This window comes from Equus przewalskii, chromosome 30 (assembly GCF_037783145.1).
Source record: "Equus przewalskii isolate Varuska chromosome 30, EquPr2, whole genome shotgun sequence".
Classification (NCBI taxonomy): domain Eukaryota; kingdom Metazoa; phylum Chordata; class Mammalia; order Perissodactyla; family Equidae; genus Equus; species Equus przewalskii.
This window is the reverse complement of record NC_091860.1, coordinates 1,348,978-1,367,430: the sequence shown is the minus strand read 5'-3', so window position 1 is coordinate 1,367,430 and position 18,453 is coordinate 1,348,978. Positions and strand designations below refer to the sequence as shown.

General features: G+C 43.6%; 1 long non-coding RNA gene across 1 annotated transcript; it reads right to left on the bottom strand.

Moving 5' to 3' along the window:
* Positions 1–4,059: 4,059 nt before the first annotated feature.
* Positions 4,060–18,192, bottom strand: LOC139080442 (uncharacterized). Its single transcript, XR_011534959.1, has 3 exons — positions 18,067–18,192; positions 11,905–12,186; positions 4,060–9,061 (listed from the first exon to the last, which is right to left on the bottom strand). It is a non-coding gene; the product is annotated as an uncharacterized lncRNA (long non-coding RNA).
* Positions 18,193–18,453: the final 261 nt, after the last annotated feature.

Here is an 18,453-nt window from a genome sequence, read left to right as displayed (position 1 = left end):
CACTTCCCAGTCATAGATCAATTTTGTTCTCTAGTTTGATGATGGTACATCATATCCACCTTTTCTTTGGTACCTTTTGTGGCGGATTTAGGGTGAGAACCAGCAGCCCATGTTAGTTTCTGTTGGGTAAGTGTCTAGAAGTCAATATAAGCTCGACCTCTCCTTCCATCTTGTTTCTGCTGCTCCTTGGTATGAACCCTCTACTCCAGTCTCATTGACTACTCTATTTTCCACGTCTTTTTTTCCCTCAGCTTTTTTTGGTCTCCAATCTGCTGGAATTTCCTCTTCTCTCTTTTTCAGTTGTTCAAACTCTCCCCAGCTTTCAAATGCTCAGCCCAAATTCCTCATTTTCTTCAAAGTCTTCCTTGACTTCATGTGTCAGTGTCTTAGATGCCCGCTAAGCAGAAAGAGATTTACTAGTGAGTCTTAATTAGCTTACAGAATCCCCAGGAGGGTTAGGCAACCAGGTCTGGATGCTACACAGCTAGTAACCACAGCAGTCAGGAGATGTAGGAACGTAGTGAAAACCTCACTGCCACAGCCTCATTCTACTTAGCACCTGTGATACGAGGGAAAGGACCCGAGAACCTCAACTAGTGTTACCCCAGTAGCCCACGCTTATGCCACTGCGTCAGCAAGAATGGCGCAGGTGAGTGCATGATTGCTCCTTCACGGGGCAGACTGAGCAAGCTGGTGCAGCTCTTTGGCAGCACCTAGAACATCGCCAGAACCCACAGCTGCAAAGGCATCTGAGCAGCGCAAACTGAAGCTTTGATAGTGGTGTTCTAGAAGGCATTGGAAAGAGAATTGGGCAAGACAATCCATAGTACCTGCTGGATTTGATTATCTTCTTCCCATGTGACCTCTGCCTGCTATCAACTCCTAGAGATTTTGTGCTCTATATATCTTGTAACGCATTTTTTACTTATCATGTTTCTTTGGTTTCTAGTAAAGCTTATTTGTTGTACTCTTTTAAGTGGACTGCTGAAAAAATATATGAGGACTTTTTGACCTTAAAGTACCAGGAAAAGTATCTTAAAATATCACATAAACAATAAATATTTGTTGACTGAATAACGTAATTTCAAGAGATTGAATTTGTAAAGCTATGCTGTTTTAATAAATTTTGTAGGCAAAACCAAAAATTTATAAATCTGAACACACGTATGAAGAATGTGATTATTTGCTTTATAAGAGAATTCTTCACTTTAAAAACAAATTTTAAAAAAGATTTAGCACAAGTTTTATTTTAAAAAAATGCACCCTTAGAGGACTTCAAAAGTGAAATGTGTGGCCGTTGTTTATAGAAAATCACATTCAAGTGACATATAAGCAAGGCACATGTGGCATCAAGCACCATGTGCCATCGGACTATTTAGTGACAGAATAATTAGAATGAGAGGGAGGCCACATGTCTCCCAGTGCTGACAATAATATATCTGCAGAAGTAAGACAGCATTTAGAAGGACCTGAAATCATGTAGCTGTCTTGAAATTGGTGGCTTATCTTATTTACGGCATCTTTGCATCTGACCTCTGAAACAAGTGGTTTTGTCATGGTTTATCTGAGTATTTTGACAACGTGATGATTTCTACCCGTTGTTCTGGCCTTTATCTGCACTGGTGGGGTGGTCATCTGTATTTATCATTTACGCAACATATAGAATTGGCACCTACTAGGCGCTGGCTCTTTCGCCCTCTCCCATTGTCACTGACAGTTGTCCTAGTTAGGTCTCTCTCTCTCTCTTTTGCCTTTTGTTTTCTCTTTTTTATGGCTTGGACAAATGTGACAGTCTCTTGCCTTTCTTTGTTTCCACTCCTTTTTCCTTTAGTATGTTGGGGAATGCTTTTGGCTGCAAGTGATAGAAACCCTTGGCCTAACCTGACTTAAACAAAGGAAAATTTATTATGTCAAATGACTGAGACTCCACAGGTAGAGCTAGCTCAAGGTGCAGCATCTTCAGTGGCTGAGCGATGACATGAAGAAGCCAGGCTCATCTGTCCCTCCGCTTCCCTGTCAGGATCAGCTTCATCACAGTGCTGTCTGTGGTGACTCATGGCGATGGGAAGTGATGTTCAACAAACAGAGAGAGGGAGAGAGAAGGAGAGAGAAACTGAGATAGGGACACAGAGAGATCTCCCTTATGCATGCAAAATGCATCATCCTCTTCAGGCTGACTGGCCCAAATGAAGACTAGGGCCGACCCTGGACCAAGAAGAGCTGTCAAGGGAATGCCATCTGTTGATTGGCTTAGACGAATCATGGTTGCCCTTTGCCAGTGCGGCTGGGGCGGTAGCCTCCACAGGAGTAGGATGGCATACTCAATTCCAAAAGAATTAAATACAGGGCCAGGCTACTGAGGTATGGGCAGGGATAAGGGGGCCAACACAGAATGGTGAAGCTCCCGGGAAGTAGTAATTGTGGAAAGCTAGTGTCATCCCCGAGCCTGAGGCACTTGAGGAGGGAATGGTGTCACTGAAATGCAATGAGAGTTGCGCTGGGGGAGAGTCCAGCAGACAGGAGCCGTGACAAGGGAGGAACCCAGCTGCCACTGCCTCCAAGGCTGAGCCCAGACAGAAGCCAAAGGGCAAGGAAGGCCAAGTGATGCAGAGAACAGGGTGAGAAAGCCAGGGGACTGGTTCTGGAGGGACAAACACAGACTAACCAGTATGTTGATGGAACAAAACCTGTTAGGAACAGAGACGGGGAGATGGGAGGTGGGTGGCCTCCTGGAATCCACCCTCCACCCTCGGGTAGGGGATTGTTCTCAGGGGCAAATGTAGTCACGTGGATTTCCCGCTTCAGCTCTTTCCAAGAGCCCCTGGCCGCCAGGATTCCGGCTTCAGCCTGCTCTCAAGGACCCGCCCTTTCCAGCCTCATGTGTCAACTTCTTCCCTCAGGAGCTCCAGACATTGCATTCCTTGCAGCTGTTCTTCCCGTTTAGTTCGTTTGTTACCTCTGCACCAGGAGGTGCTGCCTCTGCCTTCTCCTTTCCTAGCCTGGCTAGCCACTGTCCCCATACTTGGACTGGTCACACCTCCCTCCTCAGGATGCCTTCCCTGCCCCTCTCCCCACTCCGTCACCTCTCTCCATGAAAGCGACTGTTTACTTCTCTGCTGTTTTACAAGACTGTGAGCCCCTCCAAGGCAGGGACTTGGTTTTTCTTCCCCATATCAATGGGGGTCTGTCGAGTGAATGATTCACTTAAATGAACATTGAGTCATTCTATTCAACAGCCTTTATCAGCCTCCAGAAGGGAGGCCTGGAGTCAGTCCTCGTTCCACCCCACAGTCGCTGCTTGATCTTGAGCAATCCCTCACCTTCCTGAGCCTATTTCCTCACTTACAATATAGAGACTAAAAAAACCAACAACTTCTTAGGGATGTTTTGAGGCACAAATGTAATAATTGTACACCTTCTCATACCCACTGCCAGGCTCTTAATTCTCTCCACCATGCTGTCCCCAAACTGCCCCGATCCAACCTCCCTGCCAGCCTGTCCCCAGAGACTGTCTCACTCCCAGGCAGACATCGGACCGCGGCCCCACGGCCACCAGCCTACCTCCCAGCCCCTGTGGCCTCTGGAGAGTTCTCCCTGCCTCCACGACTTCCAGCGACACTGTGCCTTTCTCTGCACACCAGCTGTACCTCGGCTTACATTTTAGGGCATGAAGTCTGGAAACGCGGTTAGAAATTGTGTATGTAACAAATGGGGCTCTTTTATACCAGAACCGAGATGTTACTTGATCATCAAATCTAATCCTGACACTTCGGGAAAATGAAGCAAAAAGAGTTTTAAGCCAAGAAATTATTAAAAATTAGTAATTGTCATTACAAACGACTAAAAAGACTGTTACTATTCTGCATATTAATTTCAATGTGACATCTTACCACAGTCATTGGAGAAATGGGAGCACCGGTCCATATGGTTCCCACTGGGCCGGGCACTGCCACCCTGCCAGCCGCCTCCCCCAGCGCCGGGCCGGCCTCTCCTCCCCCGCCATCCTCAGATCATCCTCCGGTCTCCTTTGATCTTGCTTGGTGCACAGAAATAGCTCTATTTAGGGACTGTCAGTCTGTATAAAGTTTATTGTAAAACTGGACGGTAGTACAGAACTCAAGTCTCATTTCGCTTCAGTCACAGATTTAGAAAATGGAGCACAAATAAAAGATTTTAAAACTATGAAATACTTGAAGTGAACGAAGCACTGTCCTCTGACCCCTCCACCTTCTGACTAAACCCGCAGCAGAGAGTCCGAGGCGGCCCCGCCGGGCAGCTTTAGCTCCGCCATCCCTGTGGCAGCTCAGGATCTAAGGAGAGCTGCATAACATATTTACATAATTGCACAAATTAGAGATACCTCAGAATGAAAGGTTTCCTGGGGATTTTCCTCTGCCCTTTCATTTGCTGGTTACAAAATTACCAGCGCCCCCGCAGCGCCGCTGCGTCTCCGCTCCCTGGGCGCGGCCAGGGAACAAGTGCCCGCTCCCGTCCGCAAATGGCCATCAGGGGACACCTGAGCGGGCGGCGCCTCCAGGGAACACCGGCGCCCAGGGCCGGGAGGCCACCCAGGCCCGGTCCCGCGCCCGCCCAGCCCAGGTGGCTCTCGGGGCCAGGTGACCGCGAGGTGACTGCGGACGCCCGTCCTCCCTGTGCCCGCCCCCCACCTCCTCCGCCCTCAGCTCCAGGGGCTGCACAGGGAGCAGGCGATCAGGTGGGACCTCGGGCGACACAGATTTATTAGGTAGTTATCTTTCCCACCTTGGATTAGAAATCGCTCTTTAAAAACTTCTGCAACGTTAAACGCTCTTGAAATGATATGCGGAAGGGCCTTCTGTAGATTGAAAACAGTTCATTTCTCAAAGTGTTTAGAGCAGAGGACTAATGAAACGCTAGATCTCCGGCAGTTTGAGGGGGGCTGGTTTCTTCTCTCCCGGGCGCTGCCTCAGCGCCAGGAGGACCCGCGGAGAGGGGGGCGCCCCGGCGGACCTTTTGCTCCCTAACTTGTTTTCCCATTTGTCAAATTGCAAAATATAATGTCTGCCCCACCTGCTTCGTGTGATTGCGGTTAGAATCACATAAAATAATTTGATGTGAGTCACAAAGGAAATTTATATTAACACAAGAGTGTACAAGTGTAGTCAAGGAGCATCTGTTTTGGAGTCAGGAACCCCGGACCACGTGCCATGTGAGCAAATGCAAGTCAGTTCATCGATCTGACCCACTTTTCATTTTAATTTGTAAAACGGGGTGACGACAATGCTTGCCTCGCCAGCCTCATCTTGGTGCTGTCTGGATCAAATGGGATGGCCTAGGTGCCAGTTCTTTGTGAAACTGTAAAGACAGCCAATTCCATATAAACACTCGCTGGTCCAGGAATTGTGCCGCATGCACAATGCCTTCTTTAATCTTCACAAGGACCTTTGAAGGAAATAAGGTGGTTTCCCCATTTTCCAGGTTAAGAAAACTAAGGCTCAGAGAAGTGGAACCACATGCTAAGCGGTGGAGCCAAGATTCAAACAGCTCTACTGGACTCCTGAGCTCGTGTTTTCATTCACTGTCCACACAGCTGCAGATTACTATTTTGCTGCTTTTATTGTTTCAGTAAATGACAATGACAAATGAAGGCACAGGAGATATTTTCTCAGAGATGGAGGTTCTTATGGTTGACCTGGCAACATTCCATTTATGGAGCAAATTTTATATTCCTCAATTATCATTGCACTTAGCAAGAGATATTAAATAATAACTCCTCGAAAGACCACAAGAAGATGGGAGAAGGTTTCAGTAGGCTTCATTCTACCCCTGCATCGCTTATTTCTATGGCTTGAGTACAATCATTGGTTCTTCCTGGCCCGATCAGTGCATTACATTCTGAATATCAGTCAGATCTTTGGGAAATGAATTTGTCACGTGTGAGACTGTTGCTCTCAGGTGGAACATGGCATCTGCTTTCTGTTGCCTGTCATCACTGGTGAAAGGAGCAGGGAGGCAAAGGCAAGCACGGACGCGTGTGGCAGGAGCTCTGGGAAAGAGTTCTGTCACAGAGGCTGGCTTTATCAGGTGAACATGGATACTTACGTCTTACTCATGTATTTGGTCATTTTGGCTTTACAGTATTCACTTGCTTGTTATTCACTGATAACTATTAGAAGAGATCGTTGCTCACCTCAGTCTCACTGCACTTTCTCGTGTCTGATGACTTCTTTGGGGAGGCAGGGGGTGATTTTCTATGTAGAACAGGCCTGATGTGGAGACAGAACTGTGAAGCCCAGAAAGAGGAGGATCGGAGTTCAGAACGAAGCGATTTCAAAAAGGAGAAAAGGGTTTCCATTCAGTAGAAGTGATTTGTGCTCTGGGGACAAAAACAACCCTCGGCCATTTACTGAGCACCCTCGGCACCCTCAGCGTTGGGTCTATCAGAGTTCTTGGTTGGAACTCCCTTTCTATGGAGAAAGTGGTCTTGGATGGTGGGAAGGGGAGGCTGAAAGGATATATGTTGCTCACTGGGGCCAGATGGAGAGAAATGACTTTGGAGAGAGAAGAGCAGAAATCTCTTTCACGAAGAGTTGTCAGGTCAAATAGTTTCCGAGGCTGGAAAATGGCGGTGACCAGGTGGGAGGAGCTCAGTAAGACACCTCCCACTCAGGACAGACAGCGCCCTCTGTCCATTATGGATTAACCTAACTTGAAGGCAGTTTATAGTCTGACTGGAAATATGGTCACATGGTGCTTTCTTTGAAGAAGCCAGTCTCAGGGGAGGGTTGGGAAGGTGGGACAGTGGGTACAGGTCTTCACCATGAGACACTGCTGTACATATCCTGTTGAGAGCAGGCAACTCTGTCATTAAGATAAGCTAAGCTTTAGGTCAAACCTGTGGGTCTTCCTTCAGAGTGATGCTCTGACTTACAAGAAACGTCTTTACCTCAAATTAGTCTAAGCTCGTTTCTTTGGTTGTTCCTCCGTCTCTCAGATGGACCTGATTTGGGTAGAAAAATGAAGACATGGCCAGCTAAACTCATTCGAAGATCTACCTTTTACCATCGCACAGCTTCCTCATTGCTGAAGAATTTGGCAGTTGTGTCCAGCAGAGGAAATACACTCTTGGCTTGAATGATAGAGGGGTAGTCTCCCTTAGTCTCCATTTGGGTTCGTCAGTTGATTCAGGACTTCATGTCTAGGGGAAAATCCTTTCTCAGTTTTTCAAGTCACTGAGGATTTTTCTCATGGCAAAGTGAAGGCAGCAGAGTTGTCAGATTCAGCTGGTTTTTGCAGAGACTTCCAGTTAGTAGCTTTTATTTCCTCACCTGAACTAACTTCGAACCTGGGTTTGGTGTGGTGACTCTGCGTTCTGAAGCCATGATCAGATACTCCCTGTGACGATCCCATGAGCAGATGCTACCTGTGATGATTCCCTGAGCGGGTGCTCCCTGTGACGGTCCTGTGAGCGGATGCTCCCTGTGACGATCCCGTGAGTGGATGCTCCCTGTGATGATCCCATGAGCCTGTGTTTTCTGAGCTCGCCCTCAACAGCCCTGGCTCCACCTCCCTTTAGCCCCTTCTGTGGCTCTCTCAGAACCCCTCCTCAATTCCTCCACTCCAGCACTGCTCCCCTGCAAGCATTAGAATTTGGGGAAACAAAGTAGCTCTTAATCAGGAAAAAAGTGCCTTAAACTGAAGAGGAAAGGGTAAAGGAAAAGAGAAGAAAGACCCTAAGGGTATCGGGGCACGGCTCTAGGTAGACTACCTGGAGGAAAGAAATGCTCCAAGTCAAGGGTCTGTGTTTAAAATGCAGTGCAGAAAACAAATAATTTCAATTCCTATCCTTTCCACTCACTCCCTTTGCTCTGTTCTTCCTTCCTTCATTTCATTCCTACCCTATCATTGGTTAAATGCTTGCAATGTTCACAAGATCTCAGAGAAGAGTACCTTTATTTTTCTAATCTGTGTTTTAAAAAGCAGAGATCTAGTTGTTTATTTCCATTAGAATTTTCCTTCTCGATGCAAGCTGACCATCTATAATCCTGTCATTCATTCCTGGATTCATTTGTTCATTTCATTTGTTGAGCAAATACTTTATTCCAGTCCTAGTGTTTTCAGAAGAGTAAAAACAATGATAACTAATATTTATTGAGTATTTTCTATTAGCTGATCCTATACTGTGATTAATAGGCCGAATACATTCACTAACTAGTCCCCCAGCATGATTGTTACTGCCTGTTTCCCAGGTGGAAATGGAGGTTTAAGGACGGAATGGCTTGTCTGAGGTCAGCAGAGCTGTTTGCACGTGGCAGTTTGATGATATGTGCTGTGTGCTGTCCTCTTTCTAGGCCAGTAGTTTGCAAACTTTAGGTGTCTCAGAATTGCCTAGAGGGCTGTTTAAAACACACATTTCTGGGCCCTTCTTCTGAAGTCTCTGATTCATAAGTCTGAGAATATGCATTTCTAACAAGCTCCCAGGTGATGTTAATGGGGACCCTACCATGAGAACCACTGCTCTAGGCTACACTCCCCCTTCTCTGTGGTGGGGTTGCTTTAGGAAAGGTGAAATGTATGCTTGCATGTAATTTGCAGCTCAAAGTCACAATATCCGTAAACGGAGGGGCCAGCTGTCTCAGCCAGGACACCTCGCGTGCCTTTCTCCTGTGCTGCATCCTATCTGTGAATCTGTCTCACGTTCTTCTATTCCTTCAGAACTTCTTTAGAAAACACACCAGGGGAGACAAGCGTTTCGAATGGAGGTGCTGGTTGTTCTTGGTGGCTGGTAGAAGAAGGTATGTGGTATGTCCTGCAGTGCTGCTCACGGAGTTATTAGAAACAACATGGGCATCCAAATGACCCTGCAGTTCACCGCTACACAGGATGCTAGCTAGGGTCAGAGCCTGGCTGTTCTGGACCATCATTCTGAATCTGGAAAGCAGACAGCAGCTGGACAGTCTGTTTATTTATTTAATCCCTCGTGTAAACACAAGGAGGATGACGGATCATCATTGGCCTGTCAACATGACTGTGCTCCAGCAGGGGCCTTGTCCTCATCTGAGCCCGTGGCCTTTTCCTGCATCTGCAAACAGTGGCAAAGAGGAAACAGAAGGGAAATATGAGCGAGGAAATGGCGCTGAGTTGCAAAACATGGATAAAACAATTGGCATTGCAATTCCCCGGACAAACAGGACCCACCGGATGGTGGAGGTGCGGACTGTGGAGGGGCGGGCCTGTCCTTTGGCACCAGGGGAGGCACTTTTTGCAGCCGCGGATCGTCCTGCCTCTGAGGAAGCTATTTACAGTTTTGCACAGTGGGACGGTTTTATGAGCCAACCCTCTCATTTTTATGAGGGTCCCCGGGGTAAAGCAGTTATACAATCTTACGGCCAGCACACCGACTTCAGTGGAGTGCAAACAATATAAAGTAGGCCAGGCAGGCGGGGCAGCAGGCAGTGCCGGCAGTCGTGATTCAAGTTCCGTTCGGGGCTGACCTGGCTTATTACGATAAGATGGAGGGATGAATAGAGCCTACGCGGGGAGAGAGAGCATTGAGTGGGAAATAAATAATTCATCGGGCTCCTTCCAGAAGCTTCAAGTAGAAGGGACAGAATCCTGTTATTAAAAAACGGACCAAAATTCAATTGCTAGGTTGGTCTCTCAAATCACTTTTCAGATTTGTTGGGTGAAGGAAATGACACCATCTCTACCAAATATTTGGTTGGCGCTCCGTCATCCACACGAGAAGGCTTTCTGAGCTTAACGTGGCTTTCTCTGACCCACCGACTTTTCCCTGGTGAAACTGGAGAACAGGTCTCGCGGTGTGCTTGTCTTTATGAAGGAGCTTGCTACGCTTTGCTTTCCTAAGACAGGGTTAATTATGAACCAGACTATGGGTCTTAAATTTATCAGCAGGCCAAGTAGCTGGTGACTGCCCCGACCAGAGCCGGCTTCGCGGAAATGAAATGGGACTTATTTACATTTAGAGTGATGCCAGCTCTTTAATCACCTCAAAGCATTTAAAAATTAACTTTACTACCAGCAACTCAAGGGGCATAATGAAGCCTGGCGGGGCTCTGCTATTCCTTCTCCCTTCTCTTCTTGAGCTGCCGACTCATTATTTCAGCCTGTGTTCTCTGCTGTGTCTTTTGGCTAAACCCTGGAAAGTTTCTTTCTGTTTCAGTTTTGCTAAATAATCTGTGGTTTATTTGGTAAGTCTCCTAATAAAGGAATTTTCTCAAACCTCACCAGAATTGCTAAGGATCACCAGGATAGCGGAGTGTCTGTGCGTAATAGGAGACAGGAGTCATTCTGGTAAACTCGCGTCCATGTGGAATGTTGCGGTTAAATAGGTTGGTTATCAAAGGTTATTATAGATTGCACATGCTGGACAAGAGGAGTGGCCCAGGACCCCAAGCTACTCCTTCTCACGTGGCCATCTGGTGACTTTTAAAAGAACACCAGCAATGATCAGGTAAATTTTGCATTAGAAATTGCTAGTCAGCCAAGAAAAATGACCAGAGCAGTTAGGAGGAGGGACACAAGTGTAAATGGCCGTTTCAGGCCTATTTGAGTTTAACACAACCTACGATTCAGCTTGAAATTCTTATGATTTAGGCTTGCAGCCTCTAATTATTTCATAGTTTTGAACTCAACAGAGGGCAGTATGATTTGCTGGCTTGGTGTCAGTGTTGGTAATGCCTTGCTGCCTTTCTCAAAGAGTTGTAAAGATAAAAAAATGTTTGTCAACTGAAAGGAGCTGGGCCAACATGAGGTGTTTTGACAATCTGTTACGCCGTATTTTTAACAACATGATTACCAATTATTTGTGTTTTAGTTTTAAAAGTTGAAATTATATAAAATACCATCACTTTAAAATTATTGTTTTTCTTTTTGTGCAATAAGCTGCAATGTAAAAACTTTAAAGAAAACTACTGTTTTCTAGAAAGGATTAATAAAAAATGGATCTAGGTGAGACATTATCATGAGTGCCTTTTTGATTATAGAGGAAAGAATAAAATATTTGCATTTAAAGGGTTTGAGTGCTTTACATTTAGGGATCCACTGTGGTGTGAATTTGGGCAGAAGCGAGGCTCTTCCTTCTTGCTAATCACAGCAGCTAGGAGGCCCAGGGGAAGGTTCTGGAATTTCAGCATGGGTAACAGAAGCAGGTTTACCTCATGTGGCAAAAGGAGGGATACTTGTGTTCTAAGAGGCCATTGTTGAGAGCTGAGCAGAACCCATCTTTATTGCAGGCAGAACCCTGGGGCTCACTGTGCACATCGCGCCGAGTAGGCCCGAGGAGGATTGGCGGCTGAATCTCTTGGGCTTTCCCATAACAAGATGTTCGTCTCTTGAGGCTCCCCTGGTGAGCCACACCGTACATAAATCCATTCTAATTAAATATGCTGCTCTCTAGAGGGAGATGCCTTCATTATAGGGACTTATTTCAGGGGAATATAGAGATGTGCATATCTATATTTTAGTGATAGACACCAGTGTCTCTTTGCAAGCAAGCAAAGATACCATCCCCCTCTTTTTCCTTCTCATCTTAATCTTGCTATCTAGAGACTCACGCAAAACAAATCCCTTGGGATTGAACATACTTTCAAATATGTGAAGTTAAACCCTTCCCAGACACATGCGTCTTTCCATCATGAGTACAATGAGAAGCTTTCTATGACTCTAATTTAATGGTGCCATCTCTAATTGAAGCACCTGGCCCAATTAGGAGTTAATGACTGCTTTCTGATGATAAAGATAATGAGCACTTATAGCCACAGCCAAGAAGCAATCCTATTTTTTTCTTTTTTAAAAATGTAGGCCAAAGAAGAAAAGCTAACATACAAGTTAGTGGTCAAAATAGCCTCCTCTTGCTTGTTTTTAAAAATTATTGTCAAATCTTATACAAAAAGTTATACTCACACCCCAAACTGACATTAACCGGATTCTGCTTCAGAAATAGGGGAGGTGAGAGAAGATCCTACAAGCACGTCACATGCTGGCGATCGGTTTTGCCTCCTTGAGAGCCACGTGGAAGCAGACGAAGGGATCCTGAGCGACAAGTGGCAGGAGTATTTGGGCAGGTTTGTCCCCTTTTTGCCTTCCCTACACGACGATTGCAGAAAAGGGAGGGATGGAGTCGCCAGACATTTGGAAAGTAACGTCACCCTCTCTTCACGGACTTTCTTGTAGGACGCCAGCTATCTGACAAGACAGAGAAACGAGCCAAGGAGTACACACTGAAAAAATATTTATGTGTAACCATATTCATAAGACTTTTGAGTTATTAAAAAGAGACTTTGACTTTGATATGGAGAAGAATTCGCTTCTTAAATTTGTATCTTTGTTAATTTTTAGGTTTTGAAAGTAAATAGGAATTATATCAGAGGGACTTACACTCAGGTCAAGAAAAAAATTATTGCTGTGGTGACCCCGAGAAAGATGTTTAACTAACTGTCCATTTAATAGAGTCTATATCTGCTGTTGTAGTATTTTTCTGCTTCTAGGAAAGTTATAGCTGATTTATTTGTCTTGCATTGATGATCTTCCTGCTCTTATGCATTCAGATGGTGTGTGAATTCTCTGAGTTTTTCCCTTGAGACAGTATCTGGAAACTCATGGTCAAATTGGGCTTTACTCAGTATTCTCACGTTGGGTTTTATGTGGGCTCATTAAGGGCCTTCCTTTTGATCGACAGAACAGATATTTCTGGGTCCTTGACAATGAGGTTGCATATAGAAAGTCTAGTTCAAATTGGGACAAAAATCTTCTAGTCCCACATGCATTTGTACTTTACTTTTTTTAAAATTTGACTTTAACTTTAGGGGTAATACCCTTTGTCCTCAATTAAAATAGTGTCTTGCAAGAATTTCTATTTCTGAGTGGCCAAAGTCAGTCAAGACTAAAATAGTTTTTATGAAATGTCTTCTTTGGTAAATTAAGGTGGTGAAGCTTTTCATGAATAGCCTATGGGATCGCTAATATCTTTTAATTTATTGATGGTATATTAAAAATATCACACCCTACCCCAACATCATAATGGCATGTCTGCTCTCTTCCAGATGAAACGTGGTACATCAAAGTCTGTCTTCAGAATCTGTGTTTTGAATTTTTGGAGAACAGTCTATGTACCTTTGCTGAAATTATTTTTGTTTTAAATTGAGAAGTAATTGACATATAACACTGTATTAGTTTTAGGTATATGACATAATGATTTGACCTACGTATATATTGTGAAATGACTACCACCGTAAAGTTAGTTAACATCCATCATCACACATAGTTGCAGGTTTTTTCTTGAGATGAGAATTTTTAAGATCTCCTCTCCTAGTATCTTTCAAATATACAACACTGTATTATGAACTGTGGTTCCCGTGCTGCACATGGCATCCCCAGGACTTACTTATCTTATACCCTTATACCTGGAAGTTTGCACCTTCACCCATTTTGCTAACTCTCCACCTCCTCACCTCTTGCAATGCCCAATGTGTTCTCTGTATCTATGATTTCACTTTGGTTTTAGATTCCACGTATAAGTAAGATCATACAGTATTTATCTTTCTCTGTCTGACTTAATTCACTTAGCATAATGCCCTCAAGATCCATCCATGTCATCGCAAATGGTGGGACTTCCTTCTTTTTCATGGCTGAAGAACGTTGCATTGTATGCATACATCACATCTTCTTTATCCATCCGTCCATCGATGGACACTCAAGTTGTTTCCATATCTTGGCTGTTGTACATAATGCTGCTGTGAACTTGGGGGTCCAGATATCTTTTCTGAAAGACAGTGATTTCTTTTTTTCAGATAAATATCCAGAAGTAGAATTACTGTATCATATGGTAGTTCTATTTTTAATTTTTTGGGGAATTTCCATGCTGTTTTTCATAGTGGCTTCACCAATTTACATTCCTACCAACAATGTAGAAGGGTTCCCTTTTCTCCACATCCTCACCAACACTTGTTATTTCTTGTCTTTTTGAGAATAGCCATTCTAAAGGGTGGGAGGTGATCTCTCATTGTGGTTTTGATTTGCATTTCTCTGATGATACAAATCAAATCACCTTTTCATGTACCTGTTGGCTATCTGTATGTTTTCTTTGGAAAAATGTCTATTCAAATCCTTTGCCCATTTTTTAATTGGATTGTTTGTTACATGAGTTCTTTATATATTTTGGATATTAACCCCCTATCAGATATATGATTTGCAAATATTTTCTCTCATTTCATAGATAGCCTTTCATTTGGTTGATGGTTTCCTTTGCTGTGCAGTAGCTTTTTAGTTTGATATAGTCCCACTTGTTTACTTTTGGTTATGTTTCCTTTGCTTTTGGTGTCAAATTCAAAAAATCATGGCCAAGACGGATGTCAAGGAGCTTACTGCCTATGTTTTCTTCTGGGGGTTTTATGGTTTCAGGTCTTATATTCAAGTCTTTAGTCCACTTTGTGTTGACTTTTGTGTGTGGTGTAAGATAGTGGTCCAGTTGCATTCTTTTGCATGTGGCTATCTAGTGTTCCCAATGCCATTTATTGAAGAGACTTTCTTTTCTCCATTGTATATCCTTGGCTCCTTTGCTGTAAATTAATTGTTCATATATGTTTGGGTTTATTTCTGGGCTCTCTATTCTGTCCCATTGAGCTATGTGTCTATTTTTGTGCCAATACCATACTGTTTTGATTACTTTAGCTTTATAATATGGTTTGAAATTAGGAAGCATAATGCCTCCAGCTTTTTTCTTTTTTCCCAATTGCTTTGACATTTGGGATGTTGTGTGATTCCATTCAAATTTTAGAATCATTTGTTCTATTTCTGTGAGAAATGCCATTGGAATTTTGATAGGGATTGCATTGAATCTGTAGATTGATTTGGTTAGCATGGACTTTTAAGAAATATTAATTCTTCCAATCCTTGAGCATGGAATAACTTTCCATGTATTTGTGTCTTCTTCAATTTCTTTCATCAATGTCTCATAGTTTTCAGTGTATGAGTATTTACCTCCTTGGTTAAACTTATTCTTAGGTATTTTATTCTTTTTGATACAATTGTAAATGAGATTTTTAAAAATTCTTTTTGATAGTTTGTTATTAGTGTATAGAAAAGCAATTTCTTTTTATATATTGATTTTGTGAATTCATTGATTGGTTCTAAGAGTTTTTTGGTAGAGTCTTTAGGATTTTCTCACTATAAGATCATATCATTGGCAAACAAAGACAATTATACTTCTTCCTCTGTGACTTGGATCCCTTTTATTTCTTTTTCTTCCCTGATTGATCTGGCTAGGACTTCTAGTACAACATTGGGTCGGAGTGGTGAGAGTGGGCATCCATGTCTTGTTCCTGATCATAGAGGAAAAGCTGTCAGCTTTTTGCCATTGAGTATGATGTTAACTATGGGCTTGGCATATATGGCCTTTATTATGTTGAGGTATGTTCCCCATACCCAATTTGTTGAGAGTTATTTATTATAAATGGATGTTGAATCTTGTCAGATGTTTTTTCTACATCTATTCAGATGATCATGTGGTTTTTATTCTTCAGTTTGTTAATGTGGTGTATCACATTGATTGATTTGAATAATCCTTGAATTATTAAAGATGTTGAATAACCTTTGCATCCTAGAGATAAATCCCACTTGATCATGGTGTATAATCCTTTGAATGTATTGTTGAATTTTGTTTGCTAATATTTTGTTGAGGGCTTTTGCGCCCACATTCATCAAGGATGTTGTTTTGTAATTTTCTTTTCTTGTAGTGTCCTTGTCTGGTTTTGCCATCAGGGTAATGCTTGCCTTATAAAATGAGTTTGGAAATGTTTCCTCCTATTTTTTGGAAGAGTTTGAGAAGGATTGGTGTTAATTCTTTAAGTGTTTGGTAAAATTCACCAGTGAAGCCATCTGATCTTAAACTTTTCTTTCTTGGGAGGTTTTTGATTACTGATTCAATCTCCTTACTAGTAATAGGTCTGTTCAGATTTTCTGTTTCTTCATGATTTGGTCTTGGTAGGCTGTATGTTTCTAGGAATTTATCCATTTCTTCTGGGCTGTCCAATTTCAATAAGGAAATAGGGCCTTTGGGAGGTGATTAGGTCATGAAGGCAGGACTCTCCTGAATGGCATCAATGCCCTTATAAAAGAGCCCTTTCTACCATGAGAGGATGCAACCTGGAAGAAGGCTCTTACCCCACCACGCTGGTACCTTGCTCTCAGGCTTCCAGCCTCCAGAACTGTGAGATATAAATTTCTGTTGTTTGTAAGCTACTTAGACTGTTTTGTTTTGTTACAGCAGCCCAAAGGGACTCAGATAGCCATCTTGGTAAGTATACGAGCATCATTAGGAACAAACTTTAGTCTTGAGAGTGATGCAGCCAAGGGAGAAGCTTTAGCTGGTACAATAGGAATGTTATGAATAAGAAAACATGGAACAAAATCCCGGGGAGTGAATTCTAAGCCATGTCCTACCAGAGCAGATAGACTGGGAAAATTTTTGAATTAAGTTGGAGATTATCTTAGTGGAGCTAAGCAGGGAAGAACATTTAGGAGGAAATATAGTACTTATCCTTAAGAATCTTAGAGTTCATGAGGAGATGAAACTGACAGACTTGAAATGACTTAACAACATGACCAAACAACATATCAATCAATAAAAATATATGTAATGAGAATCTAAGAATTATCCTAATTTTTCCTGGAAAAAAGACTGACTTCCCACTCTGGCAGAGGAGGTCCCTGTTTGCAACCACTGTGGCTCTAGGAGGTAGCTGAGTCTGATGTGAGAGCCAGGCAGGCCGGGTTCTAATCTTGTCCCCACTGCTTGCTGACTGGGTGAATCTGGGGAAATTTCTTAGACTTTCTAAGCCTCTTTTTCTTTTTTTTTTCAAACTCTAAAATGGAGCTAAAAATAATTCTCTCTTTCTTAGGTTGCTGTAAGCATTCACAAACTATGAGGCTATCCTGGGTAGGGCACACACACTTGCCTTCTCCTAGGCTAACTGGAGAGTGCCAGTTCTGGGCATGAGCGGATCAGAGCTTCTGAGGAGAATCAGCCTTAAAGGTCTAGTGATTGGCACCCACTCCAGGTCCAAAAGGGGGGCTACCAGGTTAGCTGGTTACAGCATTGCTCCTCCTTGCTGGGAATCCTCATAAAGCATTTCCAGCCTCAACGCTGAGGGCACGCCTAGGTGGTCAAGGGAAAGAGGGTTCTGTCAGGGACCAGAGCCCCTTGCAGTGGGGGAAGTGAATGAAATTGGTCAGTACAGATAACCCAAGATGAGAAACCAAAGGCAACTCTCATATTTCTTGGCAGACATCCTGGGCCCAGTTTGCCTCTGGCCTCATGAATTATTCCTCATGTTCTGCTCAGAAGTTTGCCCATGAGAGTAGGAAACACCACTGAGTCCTGATGTACAGCAACTTGAGACTCCTGACTCAATGACCAGAGTCATAAACTCTGGGGCTCAGGCCAGGATTCTGGCTGAGGCTCATCCTCAGACATGGATGTCTGGCTCTACCCTTCTGGGAAATGCTTTAGACAACACTTTTTTTTTGTGGCTTTGGGGCATGGAGTGCCTGCCAGTTCCTCCCTGATCCCCCTGCCCTTGGCGGCTCTTCAGTCTGCTTCTCTAAGACCTTATTCTTGTGAGAACTTGTCTGACATAAGCTCTTCTTACGCCCCTCTCCTGGCTGATTCTTAGATTTATTTGGTAATTGTGATCAATACTAATTTTAAAATAAGAGTTAATGCAGCTGAAACTACTTATGCCGTCCAATTGCCAATTGAGGGGAGAAATTCCAGAAGGTGGCATTGGCTTACTTTTGGATGTAGGGACCCAGACATACAAAAAGTTGGCACTCACAAAAGAGGTGTGATAAATATTCCCCTTGAGGGTATAAAGGGCTCTCAAATCTGCCTTCTTTCCTGGTTGAAGTATAGGTCGGGGGTGGCAGAGCAAACAGGACCAGAGGTCATTGGTTAGAGTCATGGTGGATAAGAGAGACTGCCAGAAGCAGGACCAGGATCCTGTTTTAAGAGGATGTCCCAAACAGAGTGGTAACCTTATTTCAGAAAAAAAATTTCTTAAAACTCACCCCACAATAGTCTCCCTTGGAGAAGCAGCTGTCTGTGGGCGGCAACAAAAGGCTGTGCCGCAAAGAGGTCTGGCCCGGTTTTACCGCGGGCTGACCTCGGCGTGAGTGGGACACCTCCCACTGTTTGTTTCTTCTCTTGCTCACTCTGGTTAGATGATAAATCAACTTGGCAGGAACATTCTGTTTCTATTCATTTGCTAGCGCACTGGACACATGGTGCATACTTGATACATGTTAAATGATAACACTGTGACAACAAGGCAAAGACTGTGAGCCACGGGTGGCGTTTAGAAAACCCGTGGGAAGTAGGACTCTGAAAATATATATGAGCTCAGGCAAATCACTCACCTTTGCCGTTAAGTGGCTTCCAAAATATACTGCATCCTG